This window comes from Ambystoma mexicanum, chromosome 5p (genome assembly GCF_040938575.1).
Source record: "Ambystoma mexicanum isolate Mex_15411 chromosome 5p, UKY_AmexF1_1, whole genome shotgun sequence".
Taxonomy (NCBI): Eukaryota; Metazoa; Chordata; class Amphibia; order Caudata; family Ambystomatidae; genus Ambystoma; species Ambystoma mexicanum.
This window is the reverse complement of record NC_090930.1, coordinates 277,472,155-277,494,468: the sequence shown is the minus strand read 5'-3', so window position 1 is coordinate 277,494,468 and position 22,314 is coordinate 277,472,155.

Genomic DNA, 22,314 nt, shown 5'->3' with positions numbered 1-22,314 from the left:
CTCTCTCTTTAAGCACTCCCTTGTGCACCCCCTCCTTAAAAAGCCTTCTGCCAATCCTAGCTGTCCGGCAAACTATCGCCCGATATCTATCACTCCTTTCCTGGCTAAACTCGCGGAAAAGCTGACCATCTCTGAGATTACTCTACATACTGAATCTGTTGGTTGTCTCCATGACCATCAGTCTGGCTTAAGAGCAGCCAGAGGCACGGAAACTGCTCTCCTGAAAGCCAATGAAGATCTGTTCACTAATCTCGACTCAAGCTTTCCTTCTGTCCTCATCCTCCTTGACCTTTCATCTGCTTTTGATAGTCAATCACGCCTTCCTGATCAATCAACTCTGTGAGAACCTGGGCATCACAGATCAGGCCCTGGAGTGGTTGACCTCCTTCCTCCTGGCCCGACCCCCCAAGGTCCAAATTGGGTCCTTTCTTGCCACCAACTCTCTCTAAAAATGCGGTGTTCCCCAGGGTTCTAACATCTCACCCTGTCTCTTCAATGTTTACTTGGCCCACCTCATCTCTACCTTCTCCTCTAACTTTCAGTGTTATGTGGATGACACTTAGCTCTCCTTCAGGCTCCCCTCAGCCTCCTCTCCTCTCTCGCTCATTCCTGACTGTCTATCCGTGATTCAGGATTGGTGCGCCTCCAACAATCTCTGCCTTAATCCCAGTAAGACTGAGATCCTTCTCATTGGGACCCCTGCTCCTGCTTTCCATCTCTCACTTTGGCTGCCCTCCTTAGGCCCTCTTCCATCACCTTGTTGTGAGGCAAGCAACATTGGTGTCATCTTTGACTCCACTCTCTCCTTCTCTCCTCAGATCACGGACCTTGCCAAGAAGGCCCACTACCAGCTGCACCTCTTCAGAGGTATTCTTCCTTTTCTCACTTTCCCCCGGAATCTCACTGTCTCCAGAGCCCTGGTTCTCTGTAGGCTGGACTACTGCAACAGCCTCTTTCTCAATCTGCCTTCCTCTACTCTCCACCCTCCGCAACTAATCCAGAACAGGACTGCAAGATGTGTCCTTGGCCTCAAGTCCGGGCACTGTATCTCTCCAGCCATGAAATCCCTCCACTGGCTCCCGGTGGCTGCAAGGATCAGGTTCAAGACCCACTGCATCATCCACAAGGCTTTCTGGGGCCAGGGTCTGCACTACATCCAACTGTCTCTTCCAAAACACCTTCCTTCTCGAGCTTCAAAAACACCTTTCTTCCCAAGCTCAGCCATCTGTAACTCCCTGAGGGTCAGACTCTGCTGCAGGTGTCTCCCTCTGGAATGGCCTCACTTCCCCTTTCAAACTTGAACCAGACCCCCTGAAGTTCTGGAAGCAGCTCAAGACCCTCCTTTTCACCTCTGCTTTCTCTCTCTCTATCTCTCTCTCTCCCCTGCTGATCTACCTGTCTGCTGCACTGACTGGTTGCCTGGCCACCCTCAGAGTCTCGCTGGACACCAGTCTCCTCTACGACCAGTCGCCCGTGCACTGCCCTCCGGGCCTACTGCGCACTTAGGGGTTGTAACTGTTACCCTACAGTGCCCTGACTCCTCGCACTTATCCAAAGCCACGCTGCCCCGACTACTATTACACAGAGCAATGCTGCCCTGATTGCACGTCCATCTCCCCGGCACTCCCCCCCCCCCCCTGTACTTTGCATTATTGCACTTGCACGATCTGAATGACACATGGCCCAGTAAGATCGTTCGTTTTGTCCTCCCTTTGTTTTCCCTCCCTTGTCTTGTCACACCTAGGAATACTTGTGTACAGGCACGCTATAAATGACTTATATCATATCATTGGCAATATGGGTGCTGAACGGGAGGTGTCCCGCTTCCAGGACAAGGACGGTGCTGAGCAGGAGCACACCCCACGCAAACAGGTGTCTGTATCCCACCCTGCTCTGAGCCATTGCAGCAGCTGCAGCCTTGAGCAGAGCAGGACACAGACAGTGATGTGTGCTCTGCTTTCAACTCCAGTCTTGAGTGCATTCACTAGTCAGAATTCACAAAGAAGTCAGATAATTTCTTTATGACTCCAGAAAGAAATTATCTGACTTCTTTCTGAAGTTGGGCTAGTGAATGCACTCAGGACTGGAGCTGGAGTGGCACACAGGAGCACTGTCTGGTGATGTTTTTGTCTGGGTATCTATGATAAACGGTTGCTTTATCATACATGCCCATAATAAAAGTCATGCCACAGTAAGAAAGGGCTAGACTGGCTGCCCCAAATACCAGTCCAGCCAAGTAACAAGGCATAGCATACTGTCATGACCCTTGCCCCTGGCCCTCACTGGCAAGTCAGCCTTCCAGTTAGGGCCAGGTCAAAGGCCTTAAAACCTCATCCAAGACTCTCTTGCAGTTAGTCTTGGCGCCTTTGGCGCCAGGCTCAAAACCATCATGAAGACCAACATTAGAATAGTACTATTTACTTGGGACTATTTAACTTGGGGGAGGGTTCACACACATAGCTCAGTTACAAGGAACTGAGCTATGCGGTCTAGTCTTTTGGGTGTGACAGGCCTGGGACTACTTTACCTGGACTACTTTCGGTGTGGCAGGCCTAGGACTATTTTACCTGGAATACTTTACCTGAGACTATTTAAACCACACCCAAATAGCAGAACATGCTTAGCGTAACGCTCACTGTGTCCAGTTCTTTGATGCCAGCTTACCTGAAACCAAGGACCTGCAGAGTGAGAAAGAACACTACGAAACTTACCTGGAACAGTATCCTGTCTTTAATCCATCGCTACTTCAGTTCCACTCACCTGAAGGTACGAACTCCATCATCCGGCACCGCATGCATCCTGGAATACCATAACTTGGAAAGAGGAGAAAGAAAGACAGCATTAGTAAGCGTTTACTCACGTTTCCTCCCGAATGAAGAAAGCCACACAATTCTTACCTGGGTAGTCATCTCCTGGTCAGTATCATTGCTGGAACATTACGGCGCTCGGTCAGGAACATCGCAACCTGCAAGGAGAGAAAAGACACAGGTTAGCAATATAAAAGGCGAAACAGCGTTGCGCATCGCGTATTACTCACCGGACAGCATCGCGCACACCGCGCTTTCGCCTAATAGCCCATACTCATCTTCAAACTGCATGACAACACCAAAATACCTTTTCATACCTAAAAGGAAAGAAGCAAGACATTATTATTGGAACTAAGAGGAACATAAGAACTGCATATAAAGACTGTAAAGCAGCAAACCTACAGAGCCGCAGCAGGCCTGGATTCCCGGGCTTGCACCAGTGAAGTAACTTAGTCGCTGCTCGACCCCCACATCTACGCGCCCCTGCCACGAGGAGAAGGATGGAGAATCCACCTTTCACAATATTAAGGTCAGGAGAAGCCCCAAGGGGGAGGAAGGAGTTGAGGCCAAGGGAGGTGGGAAAACATAAAGACAATCTGGTATTGAATCCAGCTCTCCTATATTGCAGACCCATATTTAACCAGAGGCCTTACCAAGGGACCGGGAGAGGGTTCGAGAGTACAAATCATCCAACCCGGGCTGGGTGGTGTCCCCGTGGATACCAGGTGAGCGTAACAAAACGCAAAGCCTCAATAATATTATCCACCTGGGCATCATGGAGACTTCAGAGACTGACCAGTTAGTTCAATTGTTGGGACATTTATGCGCTGAAGTACATTCAGCCAGGCAAGAAACCAACGCTCTTAGGAGGGATTTGATTGTTACTAAGGATCGTACCGACGAAATAAGTAGACAATTGCTCCAATCACAGGCAGGACAGACCCCATTGCCTGGTAACATTCCGCCAGCACCTGTACCAACTTCTTCCACCAATCCAGTACAAATAACCCTTCCTGCGACAGTTCCTTTAGCTCCACCTGAACGATTTACAGGGGACCCCAAGAAGTATGCAACATTCATGAACCAGTGTCCTCTTCATTTCCTTTGCAGACCTGGGGTTCTTCCTAACGACCAAGCACAGGTTGCTTTTGTCTGAGTGGTAGTGCTGCGGATTGGTCGGTACCATTGGTAAGTCAGGATAACCCGTTGTTACATGACTTTGGGTTTTCCTTTGCTCATCATACCCAAGGCCAAGCATTAGACAACAAACTTTTGTCACTCCGTCAAGGAAGTCAAGACTTGCTTACATATATAGCAACATTTAACAGACTAGTCGTTGAAGCTGGGTGGCCTGAGGAAAAAAGGACCACACTATTTAATCGGGGTCTACGAGGGGAACTAAGGGATATCCTTGCTCAAGTGGTTAACCCACCTAAAGACTGTGGAGAATTCATCAACCTTGTGGTGCAATTAGATCACAGATTACAAGACCGAACAGCGGACCGGATAAGGTTAGACACTCGAGCTGTGTATGTCCGGTCAAAGGATAATGTTCCACGTACATTGAAAAACACGGTAGAACCCATGCAAATAGGAGGTGTATGGCCCCCTTTAACTAAAACTGAAAGAGACAAGAGAAGGCAACTGCAATTATGCTTATGTTGCGGAAAATCAGGCCACTTCCTCAAAGAATGTCCAGTGAAACCACCAAGGAGAACTGTTGGAGCAACAGAGAAGGAAGATAATAACAAGGAGTCGGAAAACTACCAAGCCCGACAAGCGTAGAGGTCCGCTTGTCGAGCGAGAAGGATGAGCCACAGACCTCACACTTTGCATTACCAGTAATTTTGATCAATCACCAACAACCGTCTCGGATGCATGCTGTCGAAGCATACATAAACAGCAGAGCAGTTGGGAATTATGTAGACCAAGATCTGGCAGTAGAGATGGGGCTTCCCATATGCTCTAAGTTGACTACTGAAAAAGTTACTACTGTTGATGGGACAAAAATAGCTTCCGGACCAGTAACCCAATGTACAGTAGCACTAACCCTACTGTGCCAGGATGGACACCGAGAATCTATTGCATTCGATCACATCAAAGCTCCTCAGTTTTGACTAATCTTAGGGATGCCATGGTTGGTAGCTCACAACCCTCTAATAGATTGGCGTGCCAAGAAGTTGGCCTTTTCCGATGATTGTGCTTGCACCTGTTATTACCATGAAAAGGGGAAAACAGACTTATGTACATCTGCTACTCCCGGTATGGTGGCAATTGTACTAGGTGTGACTAGTACTCTACCAAATGAATACCAAGATTTTCAAGACGTGTTCCAGAAAGAACAAGCCAATACTCTAACTGCAGGCCCTACGATTGTCAGATCGACCTCATACCTGGTGCACAAATTCCTTGTGGTCGAATCTATGCACTTACTGAACCAGAAAACCTCAATTTGAAATCTTATCTTGATCAGTACCTGCAAATGGATTTATCCGCCCATCTAAATCACCGGCAGCCAGTCCCTTATTCTTCGTACCAAAGAAGGAAGGAGATTTGAGGACTTGCATCGACTATCGTGCATTAAACAGATCACAGTAAAAAATCGTTATCCACTGGCCCTTATTCCCAAATTATTGGATCAAGTCAAAGACGCCCAAATCTATAGCAACTGGACCTTAGGGGGGGTGTACCATCTTGTTCAAGTGAAGAAAGAAAATGAATGGAAAACCGCCTTTCGTACCAAATACGGCTTGTATGAATGCCAGGTAATGCCTTTTGGACTTTGCAATGCTCCTGCTGCATTCCAGTACTTTATGAATGATGTTTTGCGGGAGTTAATCGATGTTTGGGCCCTGGTTTACATTGATGATATATTATAGTATTCTGCTACAAAAGAAGACCATGTCAGGCATGTCCGCTCCGTCCTTACTAAACTCTGCCAACATAAACTGTATGCTAAACTCGAAATAATGCTCTTTCATGTCACCGAAGTGGAGTTCCTCGGTTTTATCCTCACACCAAAAGGTATCAGAATGGATAGGAACAAGGTAGATGCCATTCTTAACTGCCGTTGTTCCGGAGGAGAGGAAATCACTGACGGGCCCATAGGTCAGCGCTCAGCCTCTAGAACTTGTAAAACAAGATAGCTGCACCATGTGAGGAAAGGGGGTGCAGGATTCACTTACTAAAACAGGACTCAATAATGAGGACTCAGTAAGTTGGAAAAGGGAAGTCTGTTTAATGACAAGTACATCAAACAGAGAAACAAATGGAAATCAGCAGCATTGTGATCACCTGTCTCGCTCCGACTTCCTCGAACTTCAGTCGAACAGTCATTGTTATAGGCAAAACTCGTCATCACTATTCTATAAAAAATCATCATGCAATATAATTGGTTAGGAAAGGTAACTTAAGTATAGGTGTTATATCTGTATATGATAATATAACTCTTATCGGGTGGGTGTCTATGCCCATCCCTCTACATCACACGTGATAGACGTCACTACAACTACGACGTCTTATTGGTTACAGTATCTATAGGACTCCAGATAACTTGGTCCTTTGTGATTGGGCAGGTTACACCCCTAGACATAAATCCCTGTTTTAATTAGCAGCATGCAGAATGGAAACCCATGTGCCTGGTGTCCCAAGTTTCACCCTGCCTCCCTTCCATCAATCAGTGTTTTAGGGGGATGTGTCAATTAGTTGGCTAAAGATGGCCTCGAAACAGTAGTCTCTTATCGGGAAATGTTATGGGATCCTCGGGTCGTGGATGACATCAGGCGATGGTACTTCTTCGCGCCTGGCTGGTCACGTGTTAGTTAACCATGAATCTGCTTCAGTTTCCAGCTTTTAGTGCTTTTAATTCTGTTTCAGCCTCGCCACCTGCATGGGCCCCCTTATCTTGAACTTCATGAGGCAGGCTGGTATGCTCTGAAGTTTGATTCTTGTTAGCTGACGCTCTCCTCCCTTTCTCTGGTTGACCTCAATTTCCTAGGCATGAGCCGCTCTTTGTTGAATTTCGATTCCGCTCCTTCTCTTGCCTTTGGCTGGGTTACGAAACTTGGGCTGTCAGGCCTCTGGCCGCCTGGGTACATTTCTGCTTTTACAAAATGGAGTCGCACTTGTATAATGTGCCTTATTGAGGTAGATATATGGTTGGCGCTTGCCGCTCTATCTTCTACTAAGCATTGCAAGCAGTATCGATTTCTTAGCATCTTGCGTTTCAATCCTATTTACATACGTTTAACAAGTCGGTTGCTTTCATCTTGTCTCATAGCACCGTTTCCTTACGTTTTAACATTGTCTCTTCTCTGTGTCCATTACATTTATTTTCATAGTTACTCGCACAAGCAGGCTTGTCTTTGATAGCCGCTTTTGTTCATTCACGAGTCTGTTCAGGCCCTTGTGTCATTTCCACTGGCCTTCCATTAAGGCTCTTTGGGTCTCTTCATGGACCATCTGTAGGTACTCCTCGTTTTGTATCAGCGGCTGGTATGGCTGTCTGATAGGGTACCGTGCTGCCCAGGGTTGTCTGGTTATGGGTGCTTCAACCGTATGGATCTTCTGATGTATACTGGGCAGAGTGCCAGTGCAGCTCTTTGTAGGTTCATTTGCTCTTCATACGTCACATACCTTGGCGAGAACGCTCCTGGTACCTCGAAATGAGGGGAAGGGGTGCAGGCCATGTCTGGGACCTCCTCTACACTCCCCCCTCTGGTCGGTTCATCAACCACTTCTGCAACCTCCTTTGCATTCATTTCTTTTGATTCTTCGGTGTCATGCTCATCGTCTTCAGCGTTTGTACATAATGGTGTGAATGTGTGAGCATTTGGAGTCCATATTTTTATCACTCCCTTCAAACTCCCTGTTGTTTTCACATGTTCGTCTTTGTTCCATGTCATTAGCTGACATTGTCCATTTGGGCTGCAGTAGATCCATTTTCCTTCATACCTTCTTCGTTTCTTAGGGTATGTGAACCTTGTTCCCTCTGGCACAAATTTGCTGGCTTTCACAAAGTCTCTTATTTCATCATCAGTCAGGTCTCTGGGCTTCCACCCTGGCTCGATATCAACCATTATTTTCATCCCTATGGCTTTCTTTGCAGTTTTCTGGCACTGTGTAATGATTATCTTGATAACACAGAATCCTAGCAATACCATTGCTAGTAGAGCTCCCAGAAACTTCAATATATCGGCCTTCATTGTGGGACCCACGAGAATAGGTCTCATAACCAGCTGTCATCGTCCACTTCATCACTTTCATCGATCATCTGGTTTTTCAGGCTTGTCAACATGCTTATGGCCTCTGTTAGGGTTCCGTTTTCTTCATCGTGTGATGGTACAAATGTGCAACATGATTCTCCGATTTATTGCACAAACACCTCCATTCATTGCAGTGATCCTGTCAAGCACATATCTGTTTTGGAGGGTCATCAGTCTGATTGCTCTCAGCTCTTCTTTGATTGCGTTGAATCCTTTTATAGTGGTATTGATGGTCTGCAATAACTCCCATCTGGTCATCTGCAACCATTTAGCATTCACTCCAACTTGGATGTGGGGCAAGAGTAGTGTCGTGAATACTGTTGAGGTGAGGCTGAACAGCCTGTGTTCGTACAGGATTGCATGGAATGCCTCTTCTGATTTGGGAGAAAAGTAATTTTCCCTCTTCATCCTGGATACCAGTTCCACAGATCTCCTTCTTCTTAGATGAACATCTGCTTTGGGGAAACTGTCCAACTTCAGATCATTCTCAAGGATCACTAGCGCGGGAACGTGAACATTCACTAGTGTGCATATGCCTCCCCAGTTTTTCTGCAGCCTTATGTATGCCTTGGATCCACATGCCCAGTAATGGTCCATAATAACTGCGGTTCCTTGTGTCATTCCTGGAGCTTCAAAGATTCGTCTGCAGTTTTGATTCTCTCCCATCTTCCTTGTGCCATTGTTTCTGAAACATAGTTTCGGGCTCTCCAGTGGCACTATCTACAGGGGTCCCGCTCTATCTTCGACCCATGTTTGTAGCCTTACTAGCTTTAGCCACAGAGGTTTGCATAACCTCTGCGAATTCTCTATTGCTTCTTTGCAGGCTCCAAGGACCATCCACGCTCGTCAGATTACCTCTCCATCCTCCCATCCATCTGGGGAGACCACTGACCCCCAGATCTGTATTTGGCCTCTGTTCTTCCAGATTTGAGCCTCTTCTGCAGTCTTCCCTTGAACGTTCAGCCTGGGTTAACTCCCCATCTTATCCCTGATCCTTTGATGCCAGGGTTCTCATACCTGATAACATGATTTCTGGTGTGCACTCGGTTTCTTGTTTTAATGTCCTGGACGGGTTCCATGTAATAATGTCCCCTCATAAATATCGCCATGCAAAAATGTCGCCCAAAAATGGCCGTTTTTTGTGGGGACATTATTGCATGGAACATGTCCAGGACATTAAAACAAGAAACCAACCTTTTCCCGGCAATATTATGTACGGCGACCATATATATGGGGATAATATTACCTAATACCCCTGGACATAGCCATCTTCATCCGGGCAATCCTTTTCGTTGGCCCATATCAACGAGGCGTCTTTTCCCATAAATTGTCCTCTGGTGTTACACATTGCTACATGTGACATACAGTGTGCTGTAGGGACATCAATTTCTACAGCCACGAAGATCTTGGATTTTCCCATGCTCTATGGTAGGAGAGCCCAGACGAAGCATTCTCCTTCCGACATGCCTTTGTCCTACTTCCTTCATGTGCTGGTACCATATGTTGTTTTCGAGATGGGCTGTGCTGTCCAGGTAATTATTAAGTTAATTGTTATCTTCGTGTGGGTTTCTCTTGATTCTCAGCGTTCTTCTGTAGTTTGCTATGACTATGTCTCTAAATGCGTCTGTGCTGCTTTTCCTCTCTGGGTGTCTCAGTGGAGCAGGCTGCCTCGACTGCATCGCTGTAGTAGGAGAAGGGTTTGTGTTTTCTTTCCTTCCCTTTTGTATGTTGTCATAGACTTCCTCTAACTGCCATTGGCTCCCCGATCTCCCAACGCGTGGTCATGTTGTAGGCCTGAGGCTTGTTCCTTGCGTTGGAGCAGGTGTGCTTGCTGTTATAGTCTCTATAGTCCTGTCTTTCAGCTCCTCGTGCAGTTTCTTTGCTCTGACTATGAAAGGGAACAAATAGTCTATCAGCATTTGTGTTTTCTCTGTGAATTCCTTTGTGGCTACTTCTGTTCTTTTGAGGGATTTTGCTATGCCCTCTCTCTCTAGTGTTTCACTTGGCTCCTCTTGGGGACTTCCACTGTTTTCTGGAACTGATTGTTCGGCACACAGTCTCCCCTTCTCTGCTGCCTTCGTTGGAGGCCCTGTAGCCATTGACACTTGCCCTTGTCTGTGTGCATCCTGTGTGTGGGTGCGTGCAGTGGTCGGTGCAGCGTTTTCATTCATTCCGTGCTGACCCTGTCTCCAGCTTTTCTCTTCATTTGTTACCTCAAATGTGTCTAAATCATTGCTTTTTACATTCAAATTTAGTTCGTTATTTTTATCATCAGGTTTTCTTGGGAATGGAATGACTATATAGGGTCTGGGTGCTTTCGTAGGCCCCAGATGTCCATTATCTGGTGGGTGCACTGAGATTGGGACACTTCGTGCACCAATAAAGAAAGAGGTTCTGATTGTTAATGACAGAAAAACAATAACTATACATATACACATAATCGTTCGGAACGACAATTTGCAGGATTTTCTTCCAGGGAAGTTGGGGTGCCCTTCTGTTGGGGGTAAAACCAAGTTACTGTTCTGGGCCCCCATTTTGAATGAGTCCATATTCAGGTATTTATTCCTTCTCTTGCTCTGGTCTCGTAGTTCGAGAGTTCATTACTATTAAAGGGACGAGTGCTTCTCCAAATGTCCCCCCTCATGTGAGTGACGACGGTAGTCTCTGGGTACTCAGTACAGTTCCTGTGCTAGACTATGGAAAAGGGTTAGGCTAGCAACTTTGGTACATCACATTCATTATGCATATCTATGATAGGTGAGGTCCCAATGCACGCCTCGAATTTGCCTTGGTCCTGAGGACATGCTGGAACTTGCTCAATGCGAAAGAATGAAAAGATGGAACTGCTAAAAATCACACAAAAATACAATTTTGTAAAAATAAAAACTAAAATAAAAATAAAAGTGAACATGAAAAAATAGGAAAAAATGAGAGAAATTGAAGAAAAAGGAAAATAAGATGGTGAAGTTCTTGTGTCCGCTCCTTTCGCTCAGTCTCTCGGCGACAAGTTGAAGAACAGTGTCTCTGTCCTCAATCTGCTCCACAGCAGAAGGATGACGAAAAGGATAATAAGAAAAATAGAAGAAAAATAAAAATAACTAGGATCAAGATGTCGTAATCCGCGTTTCTGCTCTTCTCGATCTGTCCTCGGCGGAAGGTTTATTGGGATCTCCTCTTCACAAGGCTCTCCTCAGCAGCTGATGAACATAATTACTTCTCAGCTGCGCTATGATGGCTCTCAGGAGCTTGTTTAATTGTGCGTTCTTTACAGGGTCTCTGAGGAATGCTGGTACGTCAACATTGTTTGGTCTACCCACTAGTTCTGGAAAGTTCTCAATGAGGTGAAAGAAGAAATGGTATGCATATCTGTTGTCTTCTGGTGACAACGACATTCGTTCTGATTTTCTGGTCTCTAGATCATAGGCCTTTTCTGTGACGTGAACAGTCTTTACACTTTCCTGCTGCGTGGGTTGCTACCACGTAATTCAGTTTGTACCACACTCGGTTTAGGAATTTGTTGTTTCTTGGATCTCTGATAAAGGATAAGGTATCTGTGGTTCTCCCGTCGAGTCCTGGGCATTCCTCTATGATGTGAAAGAAAAGTGTGTATGTCAGCTCATCAATGATCATTTGTGGTGGAAGCATCTGTACCCTTATCACAGTACTCGGGCAGTACAATGAAGGCTTCCGTGATGACAGTCAGTAGTTGCCAGATTATTTTCTTGTTGGCCGGATCTTGAATAAAGTCTGTGATACTGGTAACTCTACCTACAAGTGATGGATATGTCTCTAATACTAGCCGGAAACAGGAAAGCACATCCTTTGTGATATTTCTACTGGGGGATACCATAAGTTCTATGAACAAAGTCTTGATACTGGTTGCTTCAGGATATTGTGTTACACTCATAGGCAATGTCTTATTTGCAGTCTATCAGAGTCTTGATTCTTTGCACTACTTGGGCATGACGTGCTTTCACAAGTTCATTTTATCAATGCTGTTGTGGCTTTGGATGTGCTTCTCTTTACCCTACAACTGGGGTGTACAGAGTGTTCTTTATGTCCTTATCCCCTTTGCTCGGGAACCTGTCCCGTTTTATGCCACAACTTGCATCCGGGTTCTTTGTCTTGGTTTTCCTGCTCATGCGTCCTTCTTCCTCGCCATGGATCTTGTCTGCACGTGCTGAGGTTCTTCCCCGTTGTCTGTGGTTTCTTTGCAGTTGGATGCAGCAGGAGGGCTCTCACCTATATACGGTTTAATGTCATTTATGAAGATCCATGCCCTTCTGCACTGGAGCTTGACGGCGGAGGGGGTGCAGTCCTCTATGATGAAAGGGCCATTAAATATTGGCTCGTCCCACCTCTTCCTGGTAAAGTTCTTCACAAGCACGCGGTCACCAGGGAAGACGAGGGGCGCATGTAAACCTTGCTCGGTGTCTGCTTCAGCACTTCCTGCTGTGTTTCGTGCTGCGCCGTCCCCTTTTCATCGTCGCTGTAGCTGGCCTGTAATGACAGAGGCGCTGGATGTCATACAGTTAAGGTACTTCTGCATCTCTGTTCCCAGAACCTCTCTAGTCGGCTGGGCATCACAACTAGCTCTATCTCGGGGCGTAAGAGGGGTCCTCATCCTTCTGCCCGTGACTATCTTGTGCGACATGAGATGATGGTCGGAGCCTGGTTGGTTCCGAAGTGCATGCAATGCCAATGGTAGACAGTGCAGCCACCCCTTCTTTAATGTGAGTTTCAACTTCGCTATCCTCTCCTTAAGCAAGCCGTTGATCCGTTCACATATCCCATTGCCCTCAGGATGATATGCCGACGAGAACTTGTGCTTTATACCAAGCAACAAGCTAATCTGTTCGAACACTGCATTAACAAAGTGAGCCCCGTTATCTGATTTCATTACTTCGCACACCCCCCATCTAGGGAATACTTCCCTCACTAGGAACCTGGCAGCACAGGTAGCGTCTGGGTGTGTACAGGGACCTGCTTCTATCCATCTAGAGAATGGACACACCACCACAATTAAATACCTGTACCCGTAGCACACTTGAATCATGTCGACGTAGTCGATATGCAAGTGCTGCAATGGTTCATTTGGTCTGGGAATGATTCCTCTCACTACTTTTAATGTGTGCCCAGCGGTGAACTGTTGGCAGATAATGCATTTCACCATAACAAATTTCTTTTGTCATATGCATGGGGTAGTGTAGTTGTTCTAATGCTACTTTTAGAAGGGTGACAGGCATTACTGGTTTACCAGTGCTGTCTTGCCTCCACAACCCATCAGAGCGATTTAAAGAACACCCTCGACGCTTCAACACACTTTTCTCCTCCTGAGGTGCCTCCCCCTGGAGCTCCATTAGCTGAGTCTGCCCCATATTGCTATAGGCTTCTGGTGTGGCTTGCGCTACCATCATCCTCTCATGGGTACGTGCCACCTCCACATCCATGATTGTTTCCGTTTTGGATGCCATGCGCTTGGCTTCCGTGTCTGCTTCATGATTTCCACGTGACACGAAATCCGTCCCCTTGGTATGAGCGGCGCATTTCACGACCGCTATGCCCACTGGGAGCTGTAGTGCTTTTATCAACCTGTCCAATAAGGCTGCATGTTGCACTGGCGTGCCGTCTGCTCGGAGGTAGCCCCTCCTTTTCCAGCGCGCTAGACCTGCATGTACTGTGGACGTCACATAGGCTGAGTCACTGTACACAGTTACTTCCTGGTATGCATGATTCTCAATGGCGAGTATCAGTGCCAGCAGTTCTGCAGCTTGCGCAGAATAGTGAGAGGGTATTCGCGCACTGACGAGTGCTCGAAACTTTCCATTCGCTAGGTGTTTTACCACGGCCACGCCTGTATACCTTTGTCCGTCTTCTTGGTCGATTCTCAAAGAACTGTCAATAAAGACGATCTCTCCACTTGCCAGGGCGTTTTCCTTTACCCTGGGGATCTCATCATAGAATTCCTCATAGTTCGCACAGTCGTGTATAGGTTCTCTCTCTGTGACTGGCTCAGCTATGAACGTAGCAGGGTTTACAGTTTTACATCGCACTATTTTGATCGATGGGTTAGAGATAATCACATCATAGGCGGATGCTCTCTGAGATGTCAGTGTGCCCTTTGGCTTCTCTAGTATGGCGAACAGCGAATGTTCAAAATACAATTGTAACGCTCACCTGATTCCCGTAGAGGCGCCGGTCTTGACTGGGCGTATACCGTATCTTCAAAGGTGATGTGTAACACACGGCTGGCTCTTTGGGCTGGACCTCTGTGCACTGTATGTTTGACTCGAAGGGTAAGATGTCTGCAGATAGAAAATATGGGATTAATGAACTGGGTTATTGAATGTCTCTCTCTTCTTCCCTTTCTCTTCTCCTGTAGAACCCCGAAGGTTAACGCTGCAAACCTCTTTGGGTCACCAGAAAATCGTTCGGGCGGAGCCAGAGGTACATTCCCAGGTAGGTTGATCTGCACTGGATTCATAGAGGATGTGGAAGGAAGATTTCCCCCAGATGCGGGTAACGGGGTATGTCCGGCTTGTGACTGTAGCAATTGTCTAGCGAGATCATCTGTTCGCTCCTTGGAAATAATCAGTTCCCTTCTTAGAGCGTTCGTTTCCTGACGGGCTGCATGCACTTCTGCACTTAGTTCCCCAAGTAACTGGGCTAGTTGGTCGGTATCCAAGGTTTTCATAGCGCCTGGACGGGAGTTTTGTGGTAGGCTTTGCGTTCTGTAACGCTCACCTGATTCCCGTAGAGGCGCCGGTCTTGACTGGGCGTATACCATATCTTCAAAGGTGATGTGTAACACACGGCTGGCTCTTTGGGCTGGACCTCTGTGCACTGTATGTTTGACTCGAAGGGTAAGATGTCTGCAGATAGAAAATATGGGATTAATGAACTGGGTTATTGAATGTCTCTCTCTTCTTCCCTTTCTCTTCTCCTGTAGAACCCCGAAGGTTAACGCTCTCACCTTAGGTAAGTGAACGCCGTGCTCTCCATCTGCCTCGGGGCAGGGTGCTGTAACCAGTTTCTTCACTGGATAAGGGGAGCAGGCCTCTTGACTTCAGAGGACTGCTGTCCGTCGTTTACTGCACGAACGGTAAGTTTCGAGTAATTCTAATGTCTTTAAAGTCTTTAGTAATGATGTCTCTTGTTTTGCAGGGTTCCGGCGATGGTGGATGACGGGCTGAAGTGAGTTGAAGATGGAGCCCGTGTGATGAATAGAAGCGCCTGGAAGCACGTAAGTAAGCGCTTGTTGCCTGCTTCATGATGCGCTCTAACTGTCTTTTTATTTTGCAGGTACAAGTTCGGAGCGGCTGCAGGGTGCCGGAATACCTACTGGGTTAGATGTGGAAAGGAGTAATGGCACGTGAGTATTAAAGTTCCCCAATGTCTTTAAACGCACCTTGTTTTGTCTTTCAGATGCGGGATGCAGCGCCGAAGGCCTCCGGAGTGTGCAAAGAGTTGGTAAGCTTTTGTCTTTCAGATGCCGGAATGCAGAGTGAAGACCTCCGGAGCGCACGAAGAGTAGGTAAGCCTTTGTCTTTCAGAATGCAGCGCGAGGCGTTGGTGACAGCCGATGGCCCAGGTAAGTGAAGAGCTGTCACTGAAGACCGTAATGCTAACCTGTTCTTTCTTGTCTTTATAGGTGTTGCTGAAGACTGGATTCAGGATGGTAAGCCTTTTTCCTTAGGCCCAGGATCAGATGCAGAAGACACGATGAGCGTTCTGCTGCAGAGGATTCAGAATAACGCAAAGCAAGATTCATCCATCGGGTGCGGTTTAAATAGCCTCCTGTAGTGCTTAGGTGTCTCCTTCCACAGCCACGCCTAGGTAAGAAAAGAGTTCCTGCTTTCCAGAAGAGTTCCAGTGTTCTGAACCTAGGGAGTGGCTCCTGCCCCACCCAACAGGAAAAGTAGTTCCAAACAGAAGAGGATCAGAGGCTCAACTGGCAGGCAAGTAAGCAGCATGGTCTGCTGCAGGTAAGTCTACCCAAGCATTATGAGCCCGGCGCTTCCAGCGCTGGGACTGGGCATATTTATGAGCCTGGTGCCACTGGCGCCAGGACTGGGTCCAAAAGGTCCCAATTGGGACTGGTTGGCACTTGGAACCTGGGTTATGAATCTGCTTCCAAGGGAGTTGGGAAAACCCTGACCTTTTGGAAGCAGAGATCATGACAGTACCCCCCTCAAGGCCCCTCCCAAACCGGGCTTCTCCGGGGGTTTTGGCTTGTCAGGAAATGTTCGGTGAAATCTTTTGATTAGGCGAGGAGCGTGGACATATTCAGCAGGTTCCCAGGATCTCTCTTGGGGGCCGTAGCCTTTCCAGTCAATTAGGTAAAATAGTTTAGATTTGGAGATCTTGGAGTCCAGAATGCTTTTGACTTCAAACTCGAGTTCCCCATCAACTAGGATAGGTTTTGGAGATTTAGTTAGTCGGGTTTGAGGTTGCACAGGTTTTAATAGAGAGACGTGGAAGACCGGATGTATCTTCATGTGCGGGGGCAAGTCCAACTTGACCGCTACTGGGTTTACTATGGTAGTGATGGAATAGGGACCAAGGTATCTTGGGTTGAATGTGCGTGGCCCTTTTAGAGGTAGATATTTGGTGGATAACCAGACTTGATCCCCTACTCGATATTGAGGGGCTTCCTTCCGATGTTGATCTGCTCCTTTCTTGTATTGTGCTTTAGCCCTTTGAAGGAGAGAAACAGCTTCCTTAAAGGCTTGGGTGATTGTAGAATGCAAGTAGTCTACTGCTGGTGTTTCAAGATCTTGGAGGGGATCCAACTCTGAGGTTCGAGGGTGACTGCCGTACAAAAGAAAAAACGGGGTTTTCCCAGTTCCCGAATGGACAGAGTTATTGTAGGCATATTCGGCTATCCAAAGGATGTCTTTCCAAGTTTTTTCAGTTTGTTGCAGCATGCAGCGTAAATACTGTTCCAGAGTTTGATTGGTCCTCTCGGTTTGTCCGTCGGTCTGAGGGTGGTGACTGGTCGATAGTCTCACACCAATTTGAGCCGACCGACAGCAACTTCGCCAAAAATGAGAAATAAATTGACTACCTCGATCCGAAATTAGAACCGAAGGAAAACCGTGCAGTCGGACGATTTTTTCGAGAAATTCTCAGGCCAGAGTTGCTGCTGTTGGCAAGCCTTTGAGCGGAATGAAATGCGCCATCTTGGAGAATAAGTCCACGATTACTAGAATCGTATTGTATCCGGAGCATGGAGGTAGATCGGTGATGAAGTCCATAGAAGGAACAAGTTACTTACCTGTAACTGTTGTTCTCCAGCATGGGTCTGGCATGGATTCGCATGCGCATGAATATTCCCCGTCGTCAGGCTGGGAATCCTCGGTAAAGAAAAAACCAGTATCAGTTTCGTTTCTGATCTGTCTTTCGTAGTAATAACCAATCACTGGTCTCTGCGTCATACTGACCACAGCCAATGACTGCCCTCCACCTAAGCACCGCCTCTGGCAGCCATCTTCAGATTTGGAAGTACGTGAAGTGGCAGTATGACCAAGTGAAGAGCCGCAGAGGGGTAGGCGGGAGGGTTCGCATGTGAATCCATGCCAGACCCATGCTGGAGAACAACAGTTACAGGTAAGTAACTTGTTCCTTCTCCAGCATGGGGTCTGGCATGGATTCACATGCTCATGAATAAAGAATACATAGCAGTACACACATGCACAACCACGGGAGGTGGCCAAGGCTCAACATTAAGCATTACATCAAACTCAACATTAAGCATCTTACCTCCTCACCAGGCTCACCTCAGGCGAACAGGTTGCGCAGCACTGCTTGGCCGACCCTGGACTCCTCCCTGGAATCCCGATCGACGCAGTAGAATTTCGTGAAGGTGTGCGTCGACCTCCACGTAGCAGCCCTGCATATGTCCAGCAGGGGCACACCAGAAAGGAACGCCGTGAGAAGGTCCGGGAACCATATCTGCCTCGGCCACGCAGGTGCGACGAGGATCATCCTGCACCGTGACCTCTTGAGCTGGTTGACGAGCCGGATTAGCAGTGGCAAAGGAGGGAACGCGTAGAGGAACAGGCCCTCCCAGGGGAACGAGAAAGCATCGCCCATGCTCCTCGCCTGGGGAAACCTGCTGGCGAACCTCTGGCACTTGGAGTTCGTCGCCGTCGCGAACAGGTCGATCTGGGGTGTGCCCCACTGTCGGAAGAGGCGATCCACTAGATCCTGCCGTAGTTCCCACTCGTGGCACGAGCGCAGCTCCCTGCTGAGTGAGTCGGCGATGGTGTTTTTTATCCCTGCCAGATGAAACGGCACCAGAAACATCCTTTGGGCGACGGCCCAATGCCACAGGTCCTGCGCCTCCTTGGACAGTGCTGGGGACCTGGTTCCGCCCTGTTTCCTGATGTAAAACACGGTGGTGGTGTTGTCGGTGAAGATCCTCACCACCTTGCCCTTGAGGGACGGAAGGAAGGACCTGAGGGCCCAGAACACTGCACGGAGCTCCAGGACGTTGATATGGAGGGACTTCTCCGTCGGGAGCCAAAGGCCTCTTGCGTGCAGATTTTCGGTGTGCGCTCCCCACCCCTCCAGGGAGGCATCCGTGGTCACTGTCTCCTGGTGGTCTGGGGTCTGGAAGCCCATGCCCGCCATCAGATGCGCGCGGGTGCCCCACCACCGGACCGCTCGGCGGAAACTCTCGTCGAGTGTGATCCTCTCCTCGAAGCCGCCCGTCGTTTGGATCCAGCGCGCGTCCAGGAACTCCTGCAACGGGCGCATCCAGAGCCTGCACATGGGAATGAGGTAGATGCAAGAAGACATCATTCCGAGGAGGGACTTGATGGACCTCACCTTGGCCGCGTCGGAAACCAACATCCGCTGTACCTTGCCCAGGATGGACCTGGTCCTTTCCTCCGACGGGGAGGCCAGAAGGGACACTGTGTCGAGCTTCGCTCCCAGAAACAGTGCGTTTTGCGCGGGTACCAGGTGGGACTTGGCGTAGTTCACGGAGAATCCCAGGTCCGTGAGAAGTTGGACGGTCCTTGCCGTGTGCTCCACGGCGAGCTCCCTCGTATTGGCTCGGATGAGCCAGTCGTCCAGGTAGGGGTAGACGTGGATCCCCTCGCGGCGCAGCTGCGCCGCCACCGGTGCGAGGCACTTGGTGAATACCCTGGGAGCCGACCGTAGTCCGAAGGGGAGGGCTTTGAACTGGTAGTGACGCCCTTGGACCACAAACCAGAGGAATTTTCGGTGCCCCTTTAGGATGGGAATATGGAAGTAGGCATCCTCCAAATCCAACGACGACAGGAAGTCCCCTTCCTCCAGCTGACCCAGGACGTGCTGGAGGGTGACCATCCAGAACTTCTGCGCTTTGATGAACTTGTTCAGACGTTGCAGGTCTAGGATGGGGCGCCATCCTCCCGTCTTCTTCTTCACGAGGAAGTATCTCGAGTAAACTCCGGAGCCCCGAAGCCTCTTTGGGACGAGTTCGATGGCGCCCTTCCTGAGCATCGCCTTTACCTCCAGGAGAAGCTGAGGGACGTGAAGCTCTTTCCTGGCCATGGGGGGGACGCGCGGGCACCTTCTTTGAAACTCGAGCGCGTGGCCCCGGGCTAAGGTGTCCAGCACCCAACGGTCGGTGGAGATGGACTCCCACACGCTGACGAAGCTCGCCAGCCGGCCTCCCACCGGGGTGCTTCGGCGGGGGCCCGACCCCACGGCCGGTTCAATCCTGTTTCGACGAGGCTTTGCCGCCTTGACCTCCTTGGCGACGACGGCGGGGTCCGCCAGACTTGCCTTGTCCTCTGTAGGCCTCCTGAGACGACGAGCGGGCCGCTTGACGGTAGGTGGAGAAACCGCCGCCGGAACCTTTGGAGGCGCCCTTGCCTCCGCTGCTCCGAAAGGGCGTCCGTCGTTGCTGCAGAACCCCAAGGGCCCGGGCCGTCTCAGTGTCCGCTTTAATGGCCTGAAGGGAATCGTCCACTGTTTTCCCAAACAGGTTGTTCCCATCGAACGGCATGTCCAGGACTCTGGTCTGTACGTCTTGACGGAAGTCCGTAGCCTTGAGCCATCCACGCCGCCTAAGGCACACGCCGTTGCCCAACTGGCGAAACCCAGTGTCGGCGATGTCCGTCGCAATAGTGATGGCGTGGTCCGACGCCACCTCACCTTCCTGTAGGATCTCCAGGGCATCCGCCCTCTTGTCGTCCGGTAGGAAGTCCAGCAGGGGAGCCAGTTTGTACCATAGCTCCCTGTCGTAGCGGGCCACGATAGCCAAGGCGTTGGCCGCTTTAATCGTCGTCGCTGCAGACAAGATGACCCTGCGTCCCATAGCGTCCAATTTCTTTCCCTCGCCGTCCGGTGGGGAAGTCGATGTGGAGGCCGCACCCCCCCCCGCTTTCTTCCTGGCCGCCGCGGAGACGACGGAGTCCGGGGTAGGCTGCGCCCGGAGGCACAGGGGGGCCGCGTCCGGGACCCGGTACTTCTTCTCGTACCGGTCTCTTCTAGCTGGCGTCGTGGAAGGGTTCTTGAGGAGCGCGAGGCCCTCATCCCAAATGTCGTCCAGTAGAGGCACCGCGAGGACCGTCTTCCTCTTGGCCTCGCGCCGTTGATAAAGGAATCCTTCCTTTTTCTTCTTCTCAGGGCAGAGTTGGAAAAGCTCAGATGCCCTGGCGATCATGGAGTGGAACGATCCAATCTCGTCGGGCGGAGAAGCCCTGGTGGGAGGTGACGACGGCAGATCCTCGTCGTATACCTCGTCGTCCGTACCCGTCGCTGCCGTGTCAGTCCCCGTATCATCCCCTCGGGTGGACGGGGAGGAGGGCTGGACGGGTCGCGACGGCTGAAAAGGAGGTGGAGGGTGAATCCTTCTCTTCTTGGGCGGGGGAACACCCGAAGGTCCCGGTTCAGGATCCCCCGACGGGAGAGGTTCCTCCGTCGGCAACGGTAGTCTCGTCCTTATCTCTGAGCATAAGGACTGTATAGCCAACAAAATGGCCGCCGAGTTGTCTTGCGGCGCTGGCAGAGGGGAATCCGACAGGCGATCAGGGGCCCCGTCGGCACCCTCGACGATGTCGTCGTCACCTGCGTCGGGATCCATCCCGACGGGCCGGTCTTCATCCACGCCAAGGCCGTGGCTTAAGACCTCGATCAGCTCTTCCTCCGAGGTTGGAGCCGAATCTACGACAACGCCCTGCCCCCCCTTTTTCTTCCCCGCCGGGGATTTCACGGGGGTCCTATCGATGGGCACAAAAGAGGACTCCCTCCGAGGTGGCAGAGAGACCCTGAGCCCCGAGATTGCCACCACTGGTGTAGCCTCCACAGGCTGAGCCAGGGCCGCCGCGACAGTATCGATAGAGGGCTTGGCCGGATGGATTAAGGCCTTCACCACCTTAGGTGCGCTCACCGCCTTATCCTTGAGGGGGGGGACACTGCCTCGCTCCCCCTCCGATGGGGCCTTCGAGCTCGACCGGGGCCTCTCCAGGAGCCTCGCCGGGTGCTCGCCCTTCCTCTTACCCGACCCAGAGCGTTGGCTCGTGGCTGAAGGTGCCGGGGAGGGTGCGCCCTGCCTGGCGCCCGTAGAGCCCGACCGTTCGGCGCTCCCGGTGCCAGCTGACTCGCGGTGCTTGGCCTTGTGTTGGACCCCCGTCGCCGGGGCGTCCTCAAAGGTCTTAGAAGACCGCTCGGATTTCTTCCTCTTCTTCTCGCCTGACGGGCTCTTCCCTTCCAGCCAGTTGGCGAGGCGTTGATGGCGGTCCTTCATGGTCCGCTCCGACATATTGCCGCAAAACGCACAGTCCTTCTCCACGTGCGTCTTGTCCTCATGTAAGCAGTAGAGACAAAAGGAGTGTTCGTCCTCCTTAAAGACGTTCTGCAGCTGGCATCCAGGGCAGACCCTGAACAGCTTTCCGGGCGTCGAGCTTCCCTTCTCCAGGGCCATATCCGGGCCTGAGAAGCTTCTGGAGTCCTCCAAAAACGTAGCTCGACGAAATCTTCACCCTTGAGGGGCGCAGACGAATCCGACACGGGTCCCCGTTGATCGGATGGAGAGTCGGTGGAGCTTGAGGCTCTTTTGACCGAAAAAAACGAAGTTTTTGAGAAAAAACGTGAAAAAATAGCACTAACGCTCGAGAGCAATAGCACGAGGATCCCAACACATGAACGTGCGGTAAAAATCTGAAGATGGCTGCCAGAGGCGGTGCTTAGGTGGAGGGCAGTCATTGGCTGTGGTCAGTATGACGCAGAGACCAGTGATTGGTTAT